The 24,719-nt window shown below is 35.9% G+C and overlaps 1 long non-coding RNA gene across 1 annotated transcript; it reads left to right on the forward strand.

Annotated features, from left to right (window-relative positions):
• Positions 1 to 1,008: 1,008 nt before the first annotated feature.
• On the forward strand, positions 1,009 to 23,180 carry LOC137653633 (uncharacterized). Its single transcript, XR_011046530.1, has 3 exons — positions 1,009 to 1,120; positions 21,214 to 21,326; positions 22,981 to 23,180. It is a non-coding gene; the product is annotated as an uncharacterized lncRNA (long non-coding RNA).
• Positions 23,181 to 24,719: the final 1,539 nt, after the last annotated feature.

Consider the following 24,719-nt stretch of genomic DNA (forward strand, 5'->3'; position numbering starts at 1 on the left):
TTTAATTAGTTTGGGTTTTGCTTCATAGGAGTAATAAATATCATCATCATCATTACCATCATCTCCTCCTACGCCTATTGACGCAAAGGGCCTCAGTTAGATTTCCCCAGTCGTCTCTATCTTGAGCTTTTAAATCAATACTTCTCCATCCGCCATTTCCCACTTCACAGTTCGTAGTCCTGAGCCATGTAGGCCTGGGTCTTCCAACTCTTCTAGTGCCTTGTGGAGCCCAGTTGAAAGTTTGGTGAACTAATCTCTCTTGGGGAGTACTAAGTGCGGGTCACTTTAATTATTGAATGAATTAAGCAAAAAGTAGAGAACTGTTAATTTCTACGTCCAATGCTTGACTCGGAATGGAAAGAAATCTGTAATCTAAAGCGGTAGACTAATTTTGCTTAAATTAGGAGAATTATATTAATTGTATGATATGAAAGTTGAAAATAAGGTAATACATAATAATGTGAGCACATAGTATAAGCATTCAAACTTAACAAATCTTGAAATTATAGAGAAAATAAAAACTCAAACAAGCCATATGGTAAATTTCCACTTAAAAATTAAAAAGAAAAAAAAAGTATCAAAATTGAAGGATGGAAAACAGGTCGTTAACTATATTTGGTCTCGTTCAATTTATAAACTCATTTATTTTAGAACTGTCTTTTGTTTATATCATAGAGTTAGTTTCTTGTAGATTTAATAAGTAAAATAAATGGTGTAAAGGCCAAGTTACTAGTCGCAGTATTTGTTTTTAAAAAGTACTTCCATGAAAATTGTGAATCTCCAAACGGTATTATTTTACTGTATTACAGGGCAATGTAACCTAGGGAAAAAACTACTTTTTCTAATAGAAAAAAAATCCGCTCTCTTCGAAAATGACACTCGTTAGAAATGATAATCTGTAATACAGTAAAACTTTACCCTTCAAAACTGTCTAGTAGATGGCGCCACTTACTAAACAAGGACACTATAGTCAGGAGTCCGTGAAGCCTTACTGTGTGACCGTCTTTGTTTTCGTGATCCTTGATGGCAAGAACAGTAACTGACAGTGAGAAAATTTTTGTACCATTTTGAACAAAGTGACGCAGGAAGTCGGAGTTCCATTTGTCTGAGAAGTTTGAAGGTTAGTTTTTATTTTTGAAAGAGGTTTAGTTACGTAAGGTGTTTATTTTATCAAATTGTTTCTAGTTCACGGTGTAGGCTACATATTGACCATTAAAAGATATTTAGGTTACTGGAATGATCCCCTAGCTCCTAAAATGCCTTTCTAAATATGGATGGTGTTATAAGGTGCCATTGTCCATGGTACTTTGAAAAAAGTCTTCCCATGACTGGAATCCCCAGTGTGTTAACTTTAACTAGTATTTTAGGAAAGGGTTATGCCTATTCTATATATTATTGTAGAAAATAACGAGATTTTTAATTTCCAAGTATTTGGTACTACTGACTGTTAGCTAACCTGGTAACATCTACTGTTTTAAAAACATGATTACGTTAAGGAGTGATATTATGGTTACCAACTCGCAAAAGATAATTAAGTAGGGTGAAATTTGCGGTCGCCCGTATTCACTGAAATACGGCCGAGAACTGTATATTTTTACGAAAAATTTCCGAATAAAATTACTTTAATTACTAGCAAAGCTTAAATTCGTTATAAATGTTAGTGCTGGTTCTTTTGGCATTTTCTAAGGGTTGGGACATTATTAACTAGCATATCGAGCGACTAAAATGTGAACACCAATTTCGCTGTCCTTTATTTACTTCAGAGACTTTGTGGATAGCGTGTTGGCTTTTTTTTTTTTTCGCTTTTGGCAAATGCCGTGTTTTGTAGACTTTATCATAGTTTTTTTTTCTTTATATATATAAAGAGGTTCCAAGTATTTATGCACGAAGTTCCCGGATCCTCCATTTGAATTCCAGGACTAGACCTAGTCAGTCTCTCTCCTAGATGGAAATTCTATCTAAATTTTGAAGTTGTGTAATTTCATCTTTCAGTAATTTATTACTTTTAAAACTCAGTTTAACTGAATTGCTTTATATGAAAGGCAAAAGTATCATTGAAATCGTATACCAAGTGAATTGCTTGCAAGGCATATCCACATAGCAATTGCCAGAATTTAGGAAGCAACGGGTATATTTAAATGAGAACTTGTTAATTTGCGAACAAATAGAATCACGGCTGAGAAGTGTTTGAGGGACCTGGTATAAATTATGGGTAATTATACTTTAGTCGACATGCACAGATGGCGTGCGAAGCACACAAATATACTGTCTGAATAGTGGAACAATGTTAAACTAATTGCTCGCGAAGCAAGCCACGTCTGAGTTAAGACTGAGACGTGAATATAAATTATACCTATATTTCATGCCACTTATGAGCTATATATTTTCCCCCTGTTTATGAATGTTTAGAAATTCTGACCATTGCGTTTGCTGCAAATTATTGGTTCCCCATCCCAAAATCCCCGGTTTTCCATTAATGTGGGGGGGTGGCAATTAAATTAATTCCCATTACGTGACGAATGCTTTATTCGTAGTGATATGGATAAGCCATCAATGGGTTTATAAAGATAGTATTTTTAGAAATATATCCAACTTAAGATAAGGTCTATGGCTGTTATTCGTACTGGAATGTTAAGTGGGGATACCTTTACGTGGTAAATGTATTTGTTAGTCTTCTGTCATTGTGATTCGCATACCTGAAAAACTAATTGACCGAATCAAATTAAATTTCGTGGTATGATTGGCATGATCCAAGGACAATTGGATTAGATTGTGAGTGATTGTCTAAAGTTAAGGCCAAGGTCACGAATAGGTCCAAAACGTCTTTTTGCCATATCGTGGTTAAATTTTATGATTTTCATGAAACTAGGGCTAACAAGTGCATAATTTAATTGCAAATTTTGACTCGCATAGGGGAAGGTATGTGGTCTACCATGGTGAATGCCTGTTCTTGTTGTTGTTGTTGTTTTGTTAAATGCTCCTAGCTGCAGTGTTTGCTTGTCACTATTCAAAGCTGTTAAACTATATTTAAGATTTAAACCATCTTTGAAAGTGCTTAGAAAATTTATCCTCATAATGTACTGATGTATCAGCTTGGCATTATCTTAATGTTTTCTAAATTAAGACATAAATATATTTTGAATCCGTTGACTGTTTATGCAGGTTTAATTCGCTAGTCATAAAGTCTAAAAGGAAGAGCTATTTGGGTAATAGTTTACTCCAGTTACGCAGACATATTCGCTACGAGAATGTTGCAGGCTATTTTTGTCTATTTTCCTTGATTTAAAGGGGCTAGTAAATATCATATAAGTACTGTAGTAAATATCAGAATACACATCTACACAGCATTGTTGTTTGGTACGGCTAGTTGCGCTTGCGCGATGGCTAACAAGTCCCTGTTGACGTTACCATGACTCAAGGTTAAACCATTTATGCTGTCAGATTCTTCACGTTTCGTGGATTGCTAAACATTTTTTATTTTGGCTTCTCTTCCGTTGTTGCTTATTGTATGTAAAATCCTGCAGGCATTTAATTACCTTTGGCCGCTCATTTACATGTAAGACATGAAACATATGATAGTTCTGTGAAATAGAGCCCAGTATCTCATTAAAACAAGTTTATATGAACTTCAATATTCTTGCTAAAAGATATAATTCTAAATCAAAATGATTTGGTTACATACCGAGAAATATTACTTTTATATCTAGATTTCTTTTGATTTACGTTCTTTGCTATACAGCCTAGAATGCAAAAGGTTAAAATTTGAATGCGTTGTCAATAAAACCTAAATATTTCAGTAAATGGAACGTTTTGACATTTTGTTTCAGTTAAACTTTCTTCCTGTCCGTATTGGCCCGCGGCCTGTTATCCAAACGCCGAAAGTTTTTTTTTTTTTTTTTTTTTTTTGGGGGGGGGGGGAGCTACTTGATTTTAAGGCTGCCTTCCTGGTCCCATCACACAGAGTAACCTTGCCCCTGCAGAAATCTATTTGTCGTATACTTTCATGGGTATTTAGAGTAACAGCGTATTCAGTGTTAATTGTCAATCTACATTACCGAAGCACTTAAAAAAAGTCTCTTCAGTTTCTTGAACCAACAGTAGGTTTTTTCTAATTGGTTGTTAATTAATGAATACGGAAGTAGGAATTTATGAATATTCTAAATGCTTTAGAACCTAGACAGTCATGTTAAATCTTCGGGTATGGGAGCGATTCTTGTAGAAGGTTAGTATAAAATTGTTCACGTAGAGTACGAATGGTGGTATCGGGTTATTTTACGTATTTTGTTCGACTTACAAATACATGTTTTTGGTTTATTGATAATGTTCAGCCAATTAATTACCCGATACATATATTATTAAATTTTACTGTCATTAGATTTAGGTACTTTATTTTGGCGAATGAAAACTAGCCAGGATAAAATTTTGGTTTAATTTAGTTTTTTAATGTTAAATAAAGTTGTTTTATTGCATTACCGAATCTTTAAACTATCATCAGAAGACTTGCTCAGATCTACTGCTTAAGGCCGAACTTTGTATTCTAGAACCTGAAATATTCAGAAATCAAATGGTTGGAATCCTTGTTTTAAACGTATGAATTATCTACTAAAAAGCGACAAATACAAACCAGTTTTATGACTTTTTGTCTAAGAGCCTCCGCCCGGGACAAGCTCCAGGTAATCTGGAACGAACGAACGAAAACAAGGTTAGTCACTGGCGTTCTAAGTGCTGACCATAAATTGTATGCTAATAGAGCTAAACTTTTCTAATGCTAGTTTCACTGTTGTGCGTTTTTCCTGATTGTCGTAACCTTTCCTGTATAAATTTCTTCATAAGGAGTTACGGTAAAGTTTTTACTGTCAACGGTTTCGAATACTGCCTCGTATAGTACAAACAAGAGTTTTGAAGTGCTGGAATAGCTAAGCCAACCAGCTATCCTAGTTGAGGAATTAAGCACAGTGAGTTGTAGTCTTTTCGTATATCTGGTTTACGTTAGTCAGGCCGCGCAAATCGTAGTTGAGGAGAAAATTTTGTGCTTTAGTTTTTTCGTTAAATTTGGTATGGTTAATACTCTGAATTCAATTTCAAACATTCATTGGCACTAGGAGGAGGATTCTCTGGGCAAAATTGTTTTTCAAATGACCTATGATTTCTCGTAAGGAAATCGTAGTTTTACGAGCAAGACCAATTGAGAGGTTTATCAGACTCTTGTATTGCAAAATTTGATAACCCCCTTTTCTGTGAATGATTTTCATTAATTACATTTGATGCGGTAATGTGCATGGCTGTACTTTTAACTTACGTACTATTACGAAAGCTGATAAATCTCACAATCACATTTAAAATACCTGATCAGTTTGTTGTCTTTATTAGTCTGTATTGGTCATACCCAGATATATAGGAATTCAATGTAATAGTCAATTTACTTAACCCTCACTGTGACACATTTGTAAATTACATTATCATTTTTCTATGTACCATAAATGTATTAATGCAAAAATTTTCGATGAGCACACCTAGCTTGTGTAATAAATTTGAACGATGCAATTGGAAAACACTCGATCATTTATGATGAAATTGCCACATAAATTTGTAGCTGAACAAATAGTGAAGTTTAAAGTTTTAAGATATGACGTACTGAGCATTTTCACTGTTAGTAAGCCACGCGAATAGAACGATGCACCAGTTAATTTTGTGCATACTGTATGATTATGATGAATGTGTGATAAATTTTAAAGAATGCAATGCTGAACAATAAGTTCAGATTAGATGGGGCAAATAGGTATTTGGTATTTTGAGCAAATAGATATCTACTTTACTTTGATGGCTGCTTTTCCGGTCCCATACAGCAGGGGAACCCCACTCTATACAGGACCTCCACTGTCGTTTTACTTTATTCGTTCACAGTATTTATCTTTTCAAGTCGCATATTGTTCATTTACTGTTAAATCGTCACTGCCAAAAGACTCGTGAAATAAGTCTTCAGTTTCCTCTTGAAAGCCTTATGTCTTCAATCATTCGAATGTTCGGGGGAGCTTATTATATAGTACATTATCTAGAGCATTTAGTCACGTACGTTGTTTTTTTAACTTAGGCTAGTGAAAGGAATAATGATAAACAATACAAAAACTCGATTTTGTGAAAATAGTATGAGTTGTATGGAAGGGTATATTTAGTGGACATATTGGTACAATGTACAGATCGGACAAGGTTCCTCGTAACTATTACTGGGCTAATTTCTTCTTCTTTTTATTATTATTATTATTTTTTACTACTACTACTACTACTACTTGCTAAGCAACAACCCTAGTTGGAAAAGCAGGATGCTACAAGCCCAGAGGCTCCAACAGGAAAAATAGCAACCTATGTTGAGCAATACCCTTAAACCTGATAGATTAAGGATATTTGAGACTTTAAAACATTACGTGATTACTTTCTAAGGATTCTACTTAGCAATTTCAGGTTGAAGCTCCTTGATAGTTTGTCAAATTTTAGTCTAACTTTAAGAGCTATTTTAATGATTTTTACCACATTGGGGAGAGACTACGCACTCGGACATAGCTCTGTCGTATACATTCATAAATATATAGAGTATGGTTATTCCCATTATCGAAGTACTTAGAAAACAAGAGAATCTTTAGTTTTATCTTGAAAGTATCCTCTTGTCTTGTGTTAATGGTTTATCCATTTGGTTATATTTCCAGGGTCTTTTTGTGAAGCTTATGCCCACTAGAATTTTAGTATTTTTTCACTCCAAGTTGGTAATGTTAAGTTTCTTTATTTGTTTATAACTGTCCATTTTGGTACTGTATTAGCAAGGTGTGATGTACATAGCTTTAGGCGCAAAATCTTTAGTGCCGTTGCAATACAGTTAAAGAAACTGTGTATAGATATATTATATGTAGTATTTTGTATGGTTAAAAAAAACTGTGCTATTTGTTAGCAAGGGAAAGTTAAGTGGACTGCCTTAGATAATCAGGACTTGCAGTGGCGTTAAAAAAGCAAAATACGGTTGTATGTTTTCAAACACACTTGAAATAAGCCATACTGCTTAGCATGAAAAACTGAATGTTTCATGAAAATAAAGCTAGTCTTGGCATGCCACTTTTAGTGCTATTTATTTTCGTCTTAGGACGTTGACCAACAAACTAAGGTATTACTGTACTAAAAGTCCAGACAGTAATTCTCTTGTAATATCACTCGCAGAAATATTTTAGTAGGAAGCAGCTGAAGGGAACTTCCATTAGGACGACATGGCCATCTCACCCAAAAATAGATTTTTCCCATGTCAAAATCCCTTTTTATTTTTCTAAGGACGTTGACCAACAAACTAAGTTATTACTGTACTTGAAGTTCAACACAAGGTATATCAGTTATCTACTGCAAGGAAATGGAGCTAGGGATTTGATTTAAAGTTTACTTCGAAACTTGCAGTTCCACTTAACGCCTTGCAATGGGACAAAGATCATTGATTATAAGTGAAACTGTCATAGGTGACTAGTAAGGTTGTCCTGGAGACAGTATGTTCTTCACCACATTATAGTATCTTTATTAATGAAATAATGTTCATTACAAAGTTCAATACCCTTAGGTACTTAAGCTGCTAAAATTACTTTGATCTGAAGTTGGAGATTTGATATAGCTAGTTTTCTTTTTTAGTGTCTAACCCTTGTACTAAATTTTTATGAAATTTACCACTCGATTTGTTGAGTCTAATTTTCCTTGACAAACTGAATTTTTTTTTCTATCAAATCGTGGATTTTCATTATTCTTACATTTTATAAATATTTAGAAAAAAAATCTTAGGTTGTTTGAGAAAATGTTATCCTGACTGGAACTATACCACCTTTTTCCCCATGCGACACTTGACTATTTATCTGTCCCATAAATTGAGTTTTATCTAAATAGTTAATTGTTCCAATACAAACCCTTTGCTCTTTACTATGGAGATTGATCAATGTGAGCTGGTGTTCAGGCTATAAAAACTGAGCCAGGTGACAGCTAACCCCCCCCCCCCCCCATCACCAGAAGCAGGGTTGCCATTGGAGTTGTGGGAGAGTACTCCAGCAACTGACTCCATACCCACTTACTAACCACTTTTTTGATTAACCTCAAGAGTTTAAACATGCTCTGCTGGCTTTATTTTTGTTTCCACCTGTGTTCAAACTTTTTTTATTGCTCCTAGGGTGATTGCACTGTTTTTTAGGAAACAGCCTGCAACTTTGTCTGGGTGAGACTGGCCGTGCCTGTGACACGATCAGTTTTTTCTTGGAGGATGATCATTAGCATTGCCCGTCGTGCACAGGACTCGTGCAAGAGGAGTCTCCCTGTGACAAGCGTCTGGAGCGGGCACCCTCCCGGTGTGAACAATTCCATTAAAGATGAAGCAGCATTCAGATGCAATTCTCCCAGACTTTATTATTCTAATGTACTGTAGTTACCCCCTCCCTCCTGTCTTTGCTCATACGGTCTCCAGAGGATGAATGAGCAAGAGTGATGTGCGTTTTCTTCTGCACTACTTTCGTAACTGGGAGAGACTGTTGCTTCCATGAGAAGCAATGACGCCTTCCTCCCGTTAGAGGTCTTTGATTACTGTAAGACATTGCTTCCCCTGCAAAGTAATGGTGCTTTCGTTCAGTCATAAGTCCTCCATTGATGCTTCTCTAGAGCTAAGCCTTCCTTGGGAATTTTGGGTTCCCCCTTGAAGAATTGTCCGCTAGAAGAGTTGAGGCACTGTGCACAACAGAAGATTTTTTGCTCCGATCAGGATTGGCTTAAGCCTATTCCCTTCCCATGCAACAGAAAGGGTTTCTCTTCTCTCTGATCCTGTGCCCATAGCCTATTCCTCCGCTGTTCATATTGAGGTTTTACAGGTTCTCTTTCTAGAGGGCTAAACCTTGCTCTCTAACCATCCTGGATAAGCATATGCGCCGAACTTGGTAAGTGAAGGGAGCATTCTCTTAGGACTCTGCTACTGCAAGTGGGTGTCCTTTCTGGGAGTACTCCTAGTTTACTCTAGCATACTTGGCAATTCGTCGCCAGCATGTTCTTTGAAGTGAGTGGATGACTTCAATGGCATTCAAGCTATTTGTCACTGGCATGGTCTAGCTCTTTGGATAGAGGGAAGCACCTTTGCCCTCCCCAAGTGTTTAACCTAGTGGGTTGCTAACTATTCCTCTATGGCAGAGAGAAACACACTCAGCAGATTGCAGTAAAGGCATCCAAGGTGCCCGCTGCTACAAGGTTTTCCCCTTCAAGGTGTGGACGTCGGTCACCATTCCATATTTCTTTCCCTCAACTTAACCTCGTGCTTGTCGAGCAGAAATACAGTAACAATCTTCCGTACTCCTACAGACAATTTTGTGCCTGGTCTCGTGCCCCAACATAACCAGCCCTGCCGTCGCCAGCCCCTCTCTCGACTACTCATCTTTCACATGTATTGGTGTGCTACTGTCTTAAGCACACATTTGAGTATGAGTTGTTTTCAGATGTATTTAAATGGGTTAACTGAATACATCTTAATAGTTTTTAAGTTTTATTCTATAAAACAACAGAGTTAAACATCTCCATCACTGGAGGAAGCTGTGTTGGTCCAGATGACCAATTCTGGTGAAGTTTAGATATGAACTGAATAAATTATCGATATCACAGATATCGTATGCTTGCTTTAATTTAGCCACGTGACGGAATCGGAAGACACCTGCATCCGGTGACGTCACAAACTTTCACACGAGGAGACAATGTGTTGACGTTAAGAAAGAATGTCAATCTGCCGAGGTTTGCATAATACGTCCTGTTTACAATTTTGAATGACTACAGCAAATCCCAGGGTTAGTTCTTCCAACCAACATGACATATTACGTCATTTGTTTTAAACATGTAATATTAACTATTCTAATCATTACATTAGCTCGGCCAGCTATCTCAATTTTTTTACAAAAATTTAACAAGCCGAAACATGGTTATTAGGTGTGACTGGACATACGCATTATTCTTTGTTTAACTTTAGCCATAATCAACTGAGGACGAATGTCCAAAATAGGCACATCAAAAAACAATAACAATAATGCATACAAAAAAGATATTACCAAAGCAAAAAGAAAAATGCATGATAAAACCAAGATCATATATATGGTACATTGCTAGCAAATGATTACATGGTACCAAAAAACAAAATAAATTCTGACATATGATTCGGTAACTTGATAAAGAATAATTGTTACCTTTGTCAGAAACAAGATACTCAATTTTTAGTGCACAAACACGAATTCCTGGTACGTACACGTACCACGGTTTCGTACATATATATATATATATATATATATATATATATATATATTCATATATAGGGCTGATATATTTTATTAGATGCCCATAGATTCTGTTATATATTTTATTATATTTTTTTTTCTCTTTTCTTTTTTAACATTCCGGCTTATATACTTTTATTAGATGCCGAGAGAAAAAAATTATTTATATCCTTTTTTATTTTATTTATTTTTTAAATGTTGTTTTAAATGTATTTTTAACAATGCAAGTGTAGAGAATTTCTTTAATTACATATTACTAGCGTACTAATCAGCTTTTCATACAAACATCTTCCCGACAAATTACTCCCTTAGCGAATGAGGTGGCCACTCAAACAGCTTTGAACTGGATTAAATAGGGGGTATTGTCAGGGCTATGCAACTCATTCCTTTGTAGCTGCTTGCTGTGCCGTAACCTACGCCAAACAAGGATGTTCACGGCGATAAATATCACCACCGTGAAACACAAACTAGCCAGCAGTATGGGGTGAAGAATTTCTTTAAGTCGGTGACAGGTGGTCCTTTTCGGTAAGTTTCATCAACCGCTTTGCCACACGGCCGTTGTATGGGAGAGGAAGTGCTGGCATTGTAGAGGTCCACGTGAAGTTCGCGAAGTAGGCTCGTTCTCTGATGATTGTCCGTAGGCCAGTCACCATGGAATTCGGGGAAGTCCCGATACAACCATCTGCTGCGACGAAGATGTGGGTGAAGGATGTGGATCCGTCAGGGCATGATACATTGAAGCCGTCCTTGTCGTATCGTATCCACGAGCCATTATTTAGTCTGCAATTGAATTCTTTATTGTCAAAGGGATAAAGCTTATCCAGACAATTTTCACTTGTATGGGAGAGAGCACCGTCTAGCACTATACCTAACTCGCATGAATCCATTAAGTTTTTACGGAATTCAAATGAGTCAGCTGTACATATTTTTCTATCCATTGCGTCTGAACAGTGAGTTAATTGATTTAAGTCTTTAATGACCGTATATGTTTCCTTGTCTGGGGAAATCAATACGTGTCCTGTCAAACTGGATATTACTGGATTTGAGTGATTCGTCATGAAAGTCGGAAATGGTGATATCCTGTAAGATTGCCAGGCATCAGAAGAATCAAAGGGAATTGTAATCCTAATCTTGTTATTATCTACGTTTACTGTAATTAGGCTGTAATAAAATTCTAACCTATGTTCGTCTAACAAAGGAACATAGCCTAGTTTATCCCTTCCGTTCTCCAGAACTAATTATAAGTAACGTATAGGCAACAAATGGGGCGACAATACACCTTTAGTTGCTAACGTGATAGCTTCTACATAATCCTTGGATTTCTCAATGAAATGTGCAATTCTGTTATGTATGTGATCTATCTTTGAATCATAATACGTTAATGTTGCCAACAAATCCTGTACTACCATAATTTGAACGATATTATCTGAATGTTCATTTAACAAATCCATAATTTTATTGATTGAAGCTAACTGATCCCTTAGTTCTGACATAATCAATTCATCTTTATGAGTCAAGAACTCAATTTTCTTATTTTGATTACTAATTTTAAGACGATTGGAAATTCCTAAACCTAAACTTGCAACAGACCCAAAGATGCTTAATGCAGCATAAATGAACGGATTCCGTCTTTCTTTATGTTTGTGTCCTACAGTCCACATCAAAAGGTCATAAGCCAAAGATCCTGTCTCGCCAGTCTTATTTTTCAAGTCATCAGATAGCATCTCTGCAACTTTTAATGTTGATCCAAGCAAACTCTTAGTAGTCAAATGAAAATGTCTTCTATGCAACTCATCCAATGATGCAGAAAACCTTGAAATGGCGGTTCTTAAGCTAGTGACATCATTCTCTTAGAAAAATTGCTTGCATATGCACTTCGACAATTACGTTGGTTGATGTAATAAAAATGTCTTCTTGTCTTTCAACTATATTGCCATATTTAAAATATATATTTTTAGTCTTAGAACTCATCCCCTACGAGAAAAATGTCTGAGCGAACAATATCACTCCCAACAAAAAAAAATTCATCTTGGAAACCTGTAACGAGAAAAAATATATGTAATTACTCCTGTATTAAAAAGAAAACTTTTAATCACATAAAATAAAATTTTCCCTCACTTCTTTTCCTCTTTTCTTTTTAATTTCTTATGTGAGACAATTGTACTATTCTCTCATCCGTGGGTTGGGCTACGTTTTGAATTCTAAACCTATTGGCCGTTAATGTTTCCAAAATGTTAAATGGGCCTTCAAACTTAGGGGTTAGTTTATAGTTGAGCCCTTTTCTGACATTGATATGAATATAGATGTTATCACCCACGGTATATGTTTTAGTTGGTTTCGCTATTTTATCATGATTCCTTTTCATTATGATTTGTGATTCTTCTAAATTCTTTCGAAGGATATCATATCGACTTATCATTGCATTTATACATTCTTTTAAAGGATTTGATAGATTAGTTGTAGGCGTTAATACATGGAAAGGTGTTCTAACTGGGGTACCATACAATGCTTCATGCGGTGACATTTTAATTGATATGTGATATGAATGATTCAGAGTACTCAGTGCCGCCGGTATTGCAATATCCCAGTTGGGGTCTGATCCCCCTAGTGTTACCCTCAATATATTTAATATCTTCCTATTTGCTCTTTCCACTAGCCCATTCGACTCTGGGTGATATATCATGGTATTAATCTTCTTTATGTTGAGGAATTCACACAATGAGGTAAGAAAGTGATTATTAAATTCACCACCCGAGTCTGAGATTATCATGTGTGGAATTCCATGTTTACAAATGTAACACTCGTAAAACTTCCTAGCGCATTCAATCGCAGTTTTAGTTTTAAGCGCTATTAGTTCTGTATATCGTGTTAAAGCATCTATAATTACTAAGAGGTGCTTATTTCCTCTGTCTGACTCGTAAAATCCTGTTAACAAATCTAAATGTATTCTTTCAAAGGGTTGATTGGGAACAGGATAAGCTCCTAGGCTGACAGGTGTTTTCGTATGCCCTTTGTTTTCCTGACATGTGCGACAATTAGCTATGTGTCTTTTTATATCTGTAAGCATTGTATGCCAATAAAACAATGATTTGGCTTTGTGACATTGAGAACCCAGGGTGTCCATGTAATGGATTTGAATGCAACCAATTCAGGACAGTGGAAATAAGTGAGTTTGGTACTACTACATGGTCGTTAGTTACATGTGGTGTATTGCGGGTTTTCCTTGTCACAGTCCTACACAGAATATTATCTTTGATTATATAATTCTGCTGCTTATACTTTATATATTCTTTTTCTTTATGATTGCCTTTCAAAGCATTTATAATTGTTTCTATTTTCTGATCTTTTCTTTGCTCAGTCTGTAACAATTCAGCACTCCAGCCTAAATCTTCTTGTTCAGATATTGTTTTTACAATAGGCATGGATGTTGATATATCTATTAATTCAGCTAAAGGCTCCGTACAAGATGACACGGGGTTGCGTGATAATGCATCCGCAATGATATTTGCTTTCCCAGGTAAATACCCGATTCTTGCGCCAAAATCTTGAATGATCAAATGCCACCGAGTTCGTTTAGGGCTGTGATTGAAGCCTTTAAAGAACTCTGTTAGTGGTTTATGGTCAGTAAGAACCTTAACGGGATAACCGTAAATTATGAACTTAAAATGCACTAGCGAATTAACAATAGCTAGTCCTTCCTTGTCTATTACTGCATACTTACTTTCGGAAGTTCTCAATTTTCGAGAATAGAAAGCTATCGGGAAAAACTGTTTATCATATTGCTGAAGCAATACCCCTCCTACTCCTAAGTCTGAGGCGTCTGTTGCAATGAAGAATTCCTTACCGAAGTCAGGAAATTTTAAGATAGGAGAACTACACAGTTCATCTTTCAAAGTATTAAACGCCTGTTGATGTTGCTCAGACCATATGAAATCTACGCCCTTCTTCGTAAGATCAGTTAAAGGAGCGGCTATTATTGAATAGTTGCGTATAAAACGCCTGTAATATCCACTACAACCCAGAAATTGCTGTATTCCCTTGACATTAGTAGGTATGGGAAAATTACGTATAGCAGACACCTTATCATGGACTACTTTAAGACCTTGGCTTGACACCATGAAACCCAAATATATTAATTCTGTTTTGAAAAATTCACACTTACTAATCTTTACCCTTAAGTTATGTTGTCTTAATCTCTGTAGTACTAGTTCTAACTTACGTAGATGTTCTTCTAAGGTGTTGGAAAAGATTACAAGATCATCCATATAGGCATGCAATATATCCCCTAACAAGTCTCCAAACACTGTTAATCATTCTTGTAAATGTTATAGGAGCACAACGTAAACCAAAAGGCATCCGCAAAAATTCATAATGTCCCCTGGCTGTGCTGAAGGCTGTGTATGGGATACTATCTTCTTCTAATGATATCTGGTGAAAGCCTTTAAGTAAGTCCAAACTGGTAAAATATTTATTCTGACCTAACAAAGACAAAATATCGTCAGTACATGGCACTGGGAATCGATCAGGGATCGTTTCCTCATTTAGACGATGAAAGTCGACGCAGATACCCCATGTTCGATCTTTTTTCGGTACAACTATTAAAGGAAAATTATAAGGGCTATTTGATTTTCTAATGACTCCTTCCTCTAACATTTTACCTACTTCATCATTTATTTCATTCTGGAATTTCATAGGGAGTCTGTACGAGGGTACATATATAATTTTCTGCTTGTCTTTTAACCTTATTTGATGCTCGATCACATCTGTTTTTCCTAAGGATCCATCCGTAGTGGAAAAGACATCTGTATATTTAGTTAAAAGTTCAAAAATTTTCTGCTGAATTTCTTCGTCTTGAATGTCCTTACTGATTTTATTTTTAATAGATCGCAAAAGGGATTCATCCGCAACTGATTGAGAGTGATTGATTTCAGCAACGGTAAGAATACGATGTTTATAAACTTCTACATCCAAGATATGTTGATTTTTGTGAATTACTAAAGTGCTATTTAAATGATTACAGACTTCGATATTACATTGCTGATGTGAGCCTACTGTATAAATAGCTTGTGACAGACAATCCGTTAGTTTTCAAAGTATCGGAAAGGATTAATATTTCAGATCCCGGTAGTGTTTTCTTTATTTGCACTATTAAATTCGAAGGTATGTTTGGTTCGATATATTGCGTGCAAGATGATATTACGGGTGAACGAGAATTCTGCTGGGTCGCGTATATTATTTCTTTATTAGTGAGACAAGTTATTGGTTCTTCAACGTACGTTACGGTTACATTTGTCGTCTCCTTTTTATCCAAAACTGACTTTAAGGTATTAGAAGACTTATAGAATTTCCCTTTGATATACACGCCGTGCTTGGCAGGAGCTAAGATAATGTTTTGATTTCCCATAGATGGGTATCCTATAATTACAGCTGGATACATATTAATGTTTTTTATAACAACAAATGTATCGGCAAACGTGCGATTACCGACTCTGAACTGAATATGAGTTATGCCTATGACGTTTAATTCATTATTTCCTATACCTGAAAGTCTAATTCCTGATTTTTCAATCGGAAAGTTCGAAAACAACAAATGATGCGTCTTCAAATCCATAATATTACGTGGACTACCAGAGTCAAAAAATAACGTAAAGGATTTGTTCTAAATTTACAGCATATAAGGTTGGCCGTAACTCATTTTGGCTTATTATTGTATGAATTCGTTGCAAATCTACGGGAGCATGCACTGTTTTACTTAATTCGGCCGTGTGTTTCATAGGAATATCTATTGTCTCACAATTATCTGATAAAACATTAAATTGATTATTCAATACTATTGATGTTGACATAAATGACCTTGACCCAACATCACTCTCTTCCCCTCTAGAGTTAACTATGTGGTATTTGCTTTGCTCTGCACATTCTGAAAATTAGACTGACTTTGCGAGGTCTGGTTTGACGGCCCATGCTCAGCGATATTTGAAGAAGTGTTTGTTTGTTTCGGACTCTGAACTGCATTGACATTTTGTTGTTTCTTCTTATTGTTAAAATGAGGACTTTTCTTTTTATTTCCATATGGAACTAACTGTGGAATTGACTGTGTATTTCTAGGATATTGTTGTGTCTTACGCGCGTAACATTGACTATAAGAATGTGATGCTGTGTTGTGAACTGAGCAAAATTTCGTTCTACAGTCTGCGCTTATGTGACCTTGACGTTTGCAGTTGTAACACGTCACTCCCGCTACTGGACTGTTAATTACGTTCACTGTTTGTGGTTTTGTTTCATTCTTAGCAAAAACTTGAGTTAACACGGGATCGAGATCTGGACACTTGGACATGTGTTTCTTTATCTGTTTATAGACATCCAATTCCGTACTTGCAGGCATTAACTTCTTATCAAAGCACCGCACTAAAGCTTCAGGCAACATAAGTGTCATGCAAGTTAAATACATTAATCGTAAAAAATCTTTCACGGAGATGTTATCGTTAGTAACCCAAGTGGAATTACCTAAAATGTCCTGATATTCGTTAAGCCTATCAGCTATGAGAGCTGCTCTCTCAACAACATTAAGCCGATTCATAGTGGCTTGATTAAGTGTATTTCGTAACGTTAACACTACATCCAAGGCTTCCTCACCCCCATAAATCGCGCGTAACCTAACTTTGAAATCATCCCAAGTAACTGCTTCCTGAAATGAAACACCTCTTAAATACGCACTCGCATCCCCTTTAGAAAAATCTATAAAACTTTTAGCTTCTTGTAATTGTACAAAAGGATCTACGATTTGTTTGGCATTTAAATGGGCATCAACGTATGAAATCCATGACTCCACATTTTGTGGCAAGAACCCGTTGACACGACCTTGAAAAGGAAGGATTGCTGACCTGGCATTTACAAGCGTCACAATTGGAGGAGGATTAGCCTGGCCTACACCACTAGGTCCAGGGGTAGGGCTGACAGGAGCAGCCATGACTGCTGTATTTTTTTTTTTTCTATCTCTTTGACCCCTTTCAATCCTATCAAAATATCTATGAGTACAGACGCCCACTGCGTAAACGCATATGTATAATAAAATTCCCCCAACAATGTTACTAATCCCAAAACATTTCCCCCCAAGAGTTTCTGAAAGAAAAAGGAATTAGCACAAAGAAAGAAAAATTCTAAATGAGAATTCGGAGTTTCTTATAATAAAGTTTAGGAATTCACTCACCCCAGTAATAATTGACTAACGACTTGTGATAACTACACTTCACTGCCCAAACTGAAATGAATACAAAATATCTGTACTTAGCTTATATATGAAGTCGACACGTCCTCTCTCTCTCTCTCTCTCTCTCTCTTGATGTTTTGTTAGCGATGTCTCGTTCTAGTTTTTTGTTGAATGTAGTTCTTCCTGGATATGTCTTGCAATTGTTGAACGCCAGTCCTTGGGTTTCCTAGGATGTTGATTGAAGATTCAAGTTGTATACTAACATATGTTGATGTTAGCTTTTCCGTTGGACTTGATCAAAATTGTAGATTCTTGTAGATAATGTTGAGTTCTTGAAGATCTTTATCAGGTTTTACAGCTTTTATTTTGAAGTCTTGAAGATCTTTCTCTGGTTTTACAGCTTTTATGTTGAAGTCTTGAAGATATTTCTCTGGTTTTACAGCTATTTATTTTGAAGTCTTGAAGATATTTCTCTAATTCTTAGAGTTTAACCGCTGTCTTAGAGTTTAATCGCTGCCACCATTTATTGGTGTGCTACTGTCTTAAGCACACATTTGAGTATGAGTTGTTTTCAGATGTATTTAAATGGGTTAACTGAATACATCTTAATAGTTTTTAAATTTTATTCTATAAAACAACAGAGTTAAACATCTCCATCACTGGAGGAAGCTGTGTTGGTCCAGATGACCAATTCTGGTGAAGTTTAGATATGAACTGAATAAATTATCGATATCACAGATATCGTATGCTTGCTTTAATTTAGCCACGTGACGGAATCGGAAGACACCTGCATCCGGTGACGTCACAAACTTTCACACGAGGAGACAATGTGTTGACGTTAAGAAAGAATGTCAATCTGCCGAGGTTTGCATTATACGTCCTGTTTACAATTTTGAATGACTACAGCAAATCCCAGGGTTAGTTCTTCCAACCAACATGACATATTACGTCATTTGTTTTAAACATGTAATATTAACTATTCTAATCATTACACATGTACAGTAGAGACAGAGAATTAAACTTCTCGCTGATCAGTTCCAGGCCTTCTATGGAAGGATGTTGGCCTAGATCTTTTATAAGTTTCTGAGGCAGCATAAGGAGACTCCTCCAGGAGTCACCTTAAATCTTTTCTCGTTGCACAAGAGTACATGCAGGAGCCTTCAGCCTGCTCCCTTATGGCTACCCCTTTGGGGTCCCAACTCTGCTCAGATTTGGGGGATTGCCAAAGCAGCATTATCCACCCGAGGTAACTCAGATGGTAACTAATGCTTTGTCGGATCAGCCCGATGAACTTTTATTTTCCCTTGACATCATCAGGTGCTTCCTGGGAACTCCAGGACTTCATTTGTTTATATTGGTGGGAAGTCATCCTTCTGTGCTTCCCCTGCCTATTTGGCGCCTGCATCTAAATCTAGTGCTGCAACACCACCACCCACCGGTGCCAGCACCCTGTCGTTCAGTCTACGGAAGTTTACAAGTACCAGAACAGCTGGAAAAAAGAGCTGCCAGGCAGGGCATTCCGTTCCCGACTACATCTGGGAAAGGCTCGGCATACTTTACTTTGAAGGCTGCATATTTGATCCTATACAGCAGGGGAACCCTACTCTCTACAGGACCTTCAGTCATTATCATGTGCTTCAAAGGCATTCAATAGTTTCACGCTGCATATTGCTCCTTTGTCAAATCCATACTATTGAAGCACTTGGAGAACAGTGTTTTCAGTTACCTCTTGAACATATTTAGCAGTTATTAGATATATAGAACATAAGGTTCTGATAACTTGATGGGCTATTGTACAGATTATTGAAAATTGATTCTCGCTTTAATAGGCAGCCAGTGTAAATCAATTACGGAAGTGGAGGAGTGAACCTTTCTCAGGCTAGGACACTTTTTATCAGTCTTGCTTTTGTTTTGTAATTTAAAGTGCACATTAGATAAATTGTAGTGAGTTGAGTTACAGTACTCAATCCTGGTATTTAGTTTATCACAAGTTTCTTTACAGAATGTTCATCCAGCTATTTGAGAGATGATAGTCAGCAGTTTTTACTACATTATTTATTTGGGCATTGCAAGAAAAGTTATTCAGGAGATACGCCTAGATCACAAACATTTAGATACTGGGAAGAGTTGTTACAGTAGGTTTACAAATTTGAATATTACCCAAGCTTCGTAGGCAGGTTTCCTTTCCAACCACCATTAACTCTTTATTTTATTTTAATTTTTTGCCATCCATTCCCCAACAATAGCAAAATATTTTGTCGTCTATATATGGAAAAGTAAAATTGTGTATCTGCAAATAGTTTGAACTTCACTCTATGCCTTTGCAACATTTTTAACAGACCGATAGTATAAATAAAGTATAAGATTGGGCTCTGTAAATTTATCTGAGGTACTTCTGTTTCTTGGTTCATATGATAGTTTCCAATCTGCACACACTAGTTTTTCAACCAAGTAATTTTTTAGGTATTCGAAAGCTTGATCTTCAGTACTGATGGACCATATATAATTTAGTAGCAGTTCATGCACGACTGTCAAAAGCAGCACTAAGATTGAGGACTATTAGAATAAATTTGTTTCCAACATATTTACAATCGAACATAGCTGATTACGTGGAGTATAATTTTCTGTTAGCAGACTGGTGGTTTGGCAAAGCTCCTATTTCTTCTAAGCGACTTAGTTGTTCAAGAATTACGTATTCTAGCACTTTTGATGGTGTAGAGCGTTTTTCTCTGATTTGGGAAACTTGTATAAGACGATTCTTGTATTTGCTTTTCTCGTAATTATATCAGTTAGACGAATTTTTTTTCTCCAGTTACTTCGGATATTGACATTGGATCGATCGTGCAGTTTTTCTTTGCTCATAATCATCCTGGAGACGACATTTTGTTATATTTTTTAATGTTTTAGGTCTCGATGCGTATGTTAAACCTGAGACAGTTTACAGAAAGTCTGTGCTCCCTTACTCGCTGACCATTACCGCATAGGCCGTCAACCTCTTTGGTTTAATACAAACAGGCTCACGAGGTGTCAGGATCCACATCCTAAGCTTCCATAAGTTTGGATGCGGTGATAACAGGACAAGATTTTAGCCAGTTGATCAGACTACCACTCACCAAGGGTGTCTCCATAGTAGAGTATTTGTTTGGAAGTAATTTTTCCCAACTACAAGCCTGGGCTCTTTACAAATGTCCTGTCATCACCTTCCCCTAATAAGTCTTGGTTGCGATCAAAAAGTGGTTAGCAAGTTTGTATGAAGTCTTGCAGGAGTACTCTCCCGCTGCTACCTCGCTCAGTTTTTATAGCCTGAATACCTGCTCATGCTGATCAAAATCCATTGTAGAGAGCTCAGGTTTGTATAGTTAGGAAAAATACAAATTCCCTCCAAATTTATCATTTTTTCCTATTTGAAGTTTAATGCAAAACTTTAAATACCATTTTTAGTTACTGGTATATTTCAGTAAAAATTTAATTTTTTTTATTCAGAAGTAAAATAGGAATATAAATTTAGTAAACATTAAAAAAAATAATCTTGAATAGGGGACACTTTTACCGTGGGGAATCTATAGATGGGAAGTACTTGTTAGTTAGGAATAGGGTCTTCAGAATTCACTGGTTGGGTTGTCTTGTAACAATACAGGTCATTGAGTTTAATTTCTAACTTTAATTTCAATGCTATTTTATTTTTTTTATTTTCAGGTCTCCAGGTTATGTGCAAATATATTGTTCAAAATCATGAAGCTTATTTCTCTGCCAACGAGAATTGCCACAACATGAATGGGGCTTTATACTGACACTGCTGAAGTGCTGGAGTGAGTGGTTTAATTTTAGTGTTCTGTTTAATATTAACACGGTTAAGTAACTGCTTCCTTTATCCTTCTTCATTCATGCAAACATCTGGAATTTCAAAGTGCAAACCTCCCAATTTATTCTTAAACATAGACTTCATTATATTTTCTTGGGCTAAAGGGTAGTCTCTTAGCTGGAAGCTTAACTTAATAGCTTGTGTAGATCATAAATATTCTTTGGGTAGAAGCCAGAAGACAAAGCTATCTCTTGAATTTAATGTGCAAACAAAATTGGTGACAAGAAGGGTTCAGTGTAAATTGCAGATGAACAAGTCAGAATGGGAATTAAAGTAACGAATTCACTAACCAATTAATTTGAATGACTACATTAGACGAAGGTTTAATTACCGTATTCACATTCCTAAATATTTTGGAATGGTCCCCAATAAAGGAAGGTGAACTCTTTAACCAACTAGTCCCTATGAACTATGAACTTGAGTATTTCTATGAAAATAATCAGTCTTAGGTAAATAATGCATTTCAGAGATTGCATTACACTCATACTATTGAGTATACCAGTATCACGTCTTTGAAAGTTTATTAATTTACAATATAATGAGCTTATGGTTTAATATGCAACCTCGTGACACAAAAACTTGCCAGGCAGTATGTTTTTTTTCGTGAAGATTGTATAGGGAGTCATTGTAAAGGGAAAAAAATTTGGTATACTGTAATTGCTATGGGATGTCTGGCTTTTGATAAACCTTTGCATTTAGAGAGAAGGTAGAAAATAATTAGTTTTATATGGAACGGTGCTCGAAGCATGAGATTCTGGTGCTTAATGTATCTTAATTCAGTTTCAAGTTGTAATTGACTACTACACCTTAATTTATTTTAGTGATGAGGATTTTGTTTTTCTAATATTGCACCTTTAAATGTCTATGTACGTGCGCGCGTGCAGAACCAAGTTTACTCCCGGGATGAATGTTTGCTGGAAATAGAGGGAAGGTTGCAAGGAAGAAATCTCAATAAAAATTTTTTTAGCTTTTTCTCTAGGGTGTCTTTCTCATAAATGAGCATTTGCTAAGAGGAAAAATATATTGTAACTTGGATTTAAGCATCCAAAAAGTAATAGTTTGCAAAATAGAAAGTGAAACCTTTTATAAGGATTTTGCACAAATTGCCACTTCCTTTTTATGTAGTTTCAACTTAGCTTGTGATTCTCTCTCTCTCTCTCTCTCTCTCTCTCTCTCTCTCTCTCTCTCTCTCTCTCTCTCTCTCTCTCTCTCTCTTGGAATTACACTTTGGAATTACAGTACTGTTGTGACAACTTACGCAAATGGATTACTGTAGAAATTAATCTTTATAGGGAAATAGGAGTGAAACTTCCTTTTTATAGATATGAATGTTTCTGCATTTGGATTACCTTGGTTTAAAATAGTTATTTTTAGTATTCCATTGTATAATAGCTTGAGGCATATAATCTACCAGAGTAAAATGTTATGTAATTGCATTATTACCTCCTTATTGATATTACTTTAATTTGATTAGCCCTTCCCGTAATACTTTGGTCGTTTTCTTTTTTCTAAGACCATAATGTTATTACATATCTTCCATTTAACATTTAATTTTAATTTGGATGATGGTGATATCTTGATTCTAATGGATTTTTTTTCAGGAATTATCAACAGCTTGAAGACTTCTGCAACCTTTTCAATTCATGAAACTTATTTAGTCTTGAAGAATTTTCCATCATGAAGATAGATCTTCTTGGAAGAGGAATCAAGGAATCCCCTATTGCCTGCAAGCAACTGTTATTGCTTGCAAGAAACTGTTATTGCTTGCAAGAAACTGTTATTGCTGCAAGAAACTGTTATTTCCTGCAAGAAACTGTTATTTCCTGCAAGAAACTGTTATTTCCCGCAAGAAACTGTTATTGCCCGCAAGAAACTGTTATTGCCCGCAAGAAACTGTTATTGCCCGCAAGAAACTGTTATTGCCCGCAAGAAACTGTTATTGCCCGCAAGAAACTGTTATTGCCCGCAAGAAACTGTTATTGCCCGCAAGAAACTGTTATTGCCCGCAAGAAACTGTTATTGCCCGCAAGAAACTGTTATTGCCCGCAAGAAACTGTTATTGCCCGCAAGAAACTGTTATTGCCCGCAAGAAACTGTTATTGCCCGCAAGAAACTGTTATTGCCCGCAAGAAACTGTTATTGCCCGCAAGAAATTCATTATTGCCCGCAAGAAATTCATTATTGCCCGCAAGAAATTCATTATTGCCTGCAAGAAATTCATTACTGAATGCCAGAAACTCACTACTAGCAAGCCCACCCCCCGTTGATTTTTTTTAAGGTGGCATTTTACTTGCATCTTTGTCATACTGAATATTTAAAAACCAATTGAAATTTTGACAGTGGCAGGTCTAAATTTAGACTGTTTTTACTAATTCTATTAAGGAAAACTTTCTAAGAAAAATCAATAGTTTGTTTCTAAAATGTTTTGATCAAAAGGGCAGGTAGTTTTGCTTTTTACTATTTTAAGATAAGTTTCACCACATTTTACTGCTCAGAGCAGATATCAATATATGTTTTAGTATAAAGGAGAAAAATTTTTCCATCTAAAATTGTCAGTAACTTAACTTTTTCTTCGAGATTTTGTAGTAAATTACATTTATTATCGAGATACTTACCAATTTACTTGCCAATTTTCTTGTTTATTGTCACACAGGTAAAACATAACATATTAACATTACTAAAGTATTCTTAGAATTACATTGTCATTTTCTTAGTTATAAAATTTTTTCTTAAGCCAAAGGATAGACAGAAGGGAAAAAAGTTAATCTAAACTAGGTTTTCTTAGTCCAAGAACTAGGTGTAGGACTTACGTTAATATTAGGAGAGACTTTGCTTTAGTTAAACATGAATAATTGAAACTGGATCTATATATGTTGGATATTTTACTCCTCTACTTCACTGGTTTGGTGAAACTAATTTTAATTCATTATTCAAACTTTATTATAACATTCTGTGCACTTCACATTAAGTATTTGGTGAGGGTATTAACTTGTTACAGTATTTAGAGTTAAGCAGTTTTAATTTACCTGAAGGTCTTTAGGAAATCCATTTAATTGAGGGAGTAGAGATTTTCACCTCCGTGCTAAGGTGAACTAACTACAGTTGAAGTTAACTCTAGCCTTCTCGAATTTAATGATTTTGCATTTTGATTCTGTTGACAAAGCAATGAATGTGGTAATTCCATTAGCAAATATTCAATGAAGCCTAAAAATTACATTACAAATATCCAACATACAGTATCTTAAAAATTCCAAAAGTGAATATTCAACATAGCTTAAAAAACAAGGAAATATTGGGAGTCTAAAGAAATGTCTTTGCAATAAAGGCTAAAATTTGCCTT

Source organism: Palaemon carinicauda, chromosome 1 (assembly GCF_036898095.1).
Source record: "Palaemon carinicauda isolate YSFRI2023 chromosome 1, ASM3689809v2, whole genome shotgun sequence".
In the NCBI taxonomy this organism is placed as follows: Eukaryota; Metazoa; Arthropoda; class Malacostraca; order Decapoda; family Palaemonidae; genus Palaemon; species Palaemon carinicauda.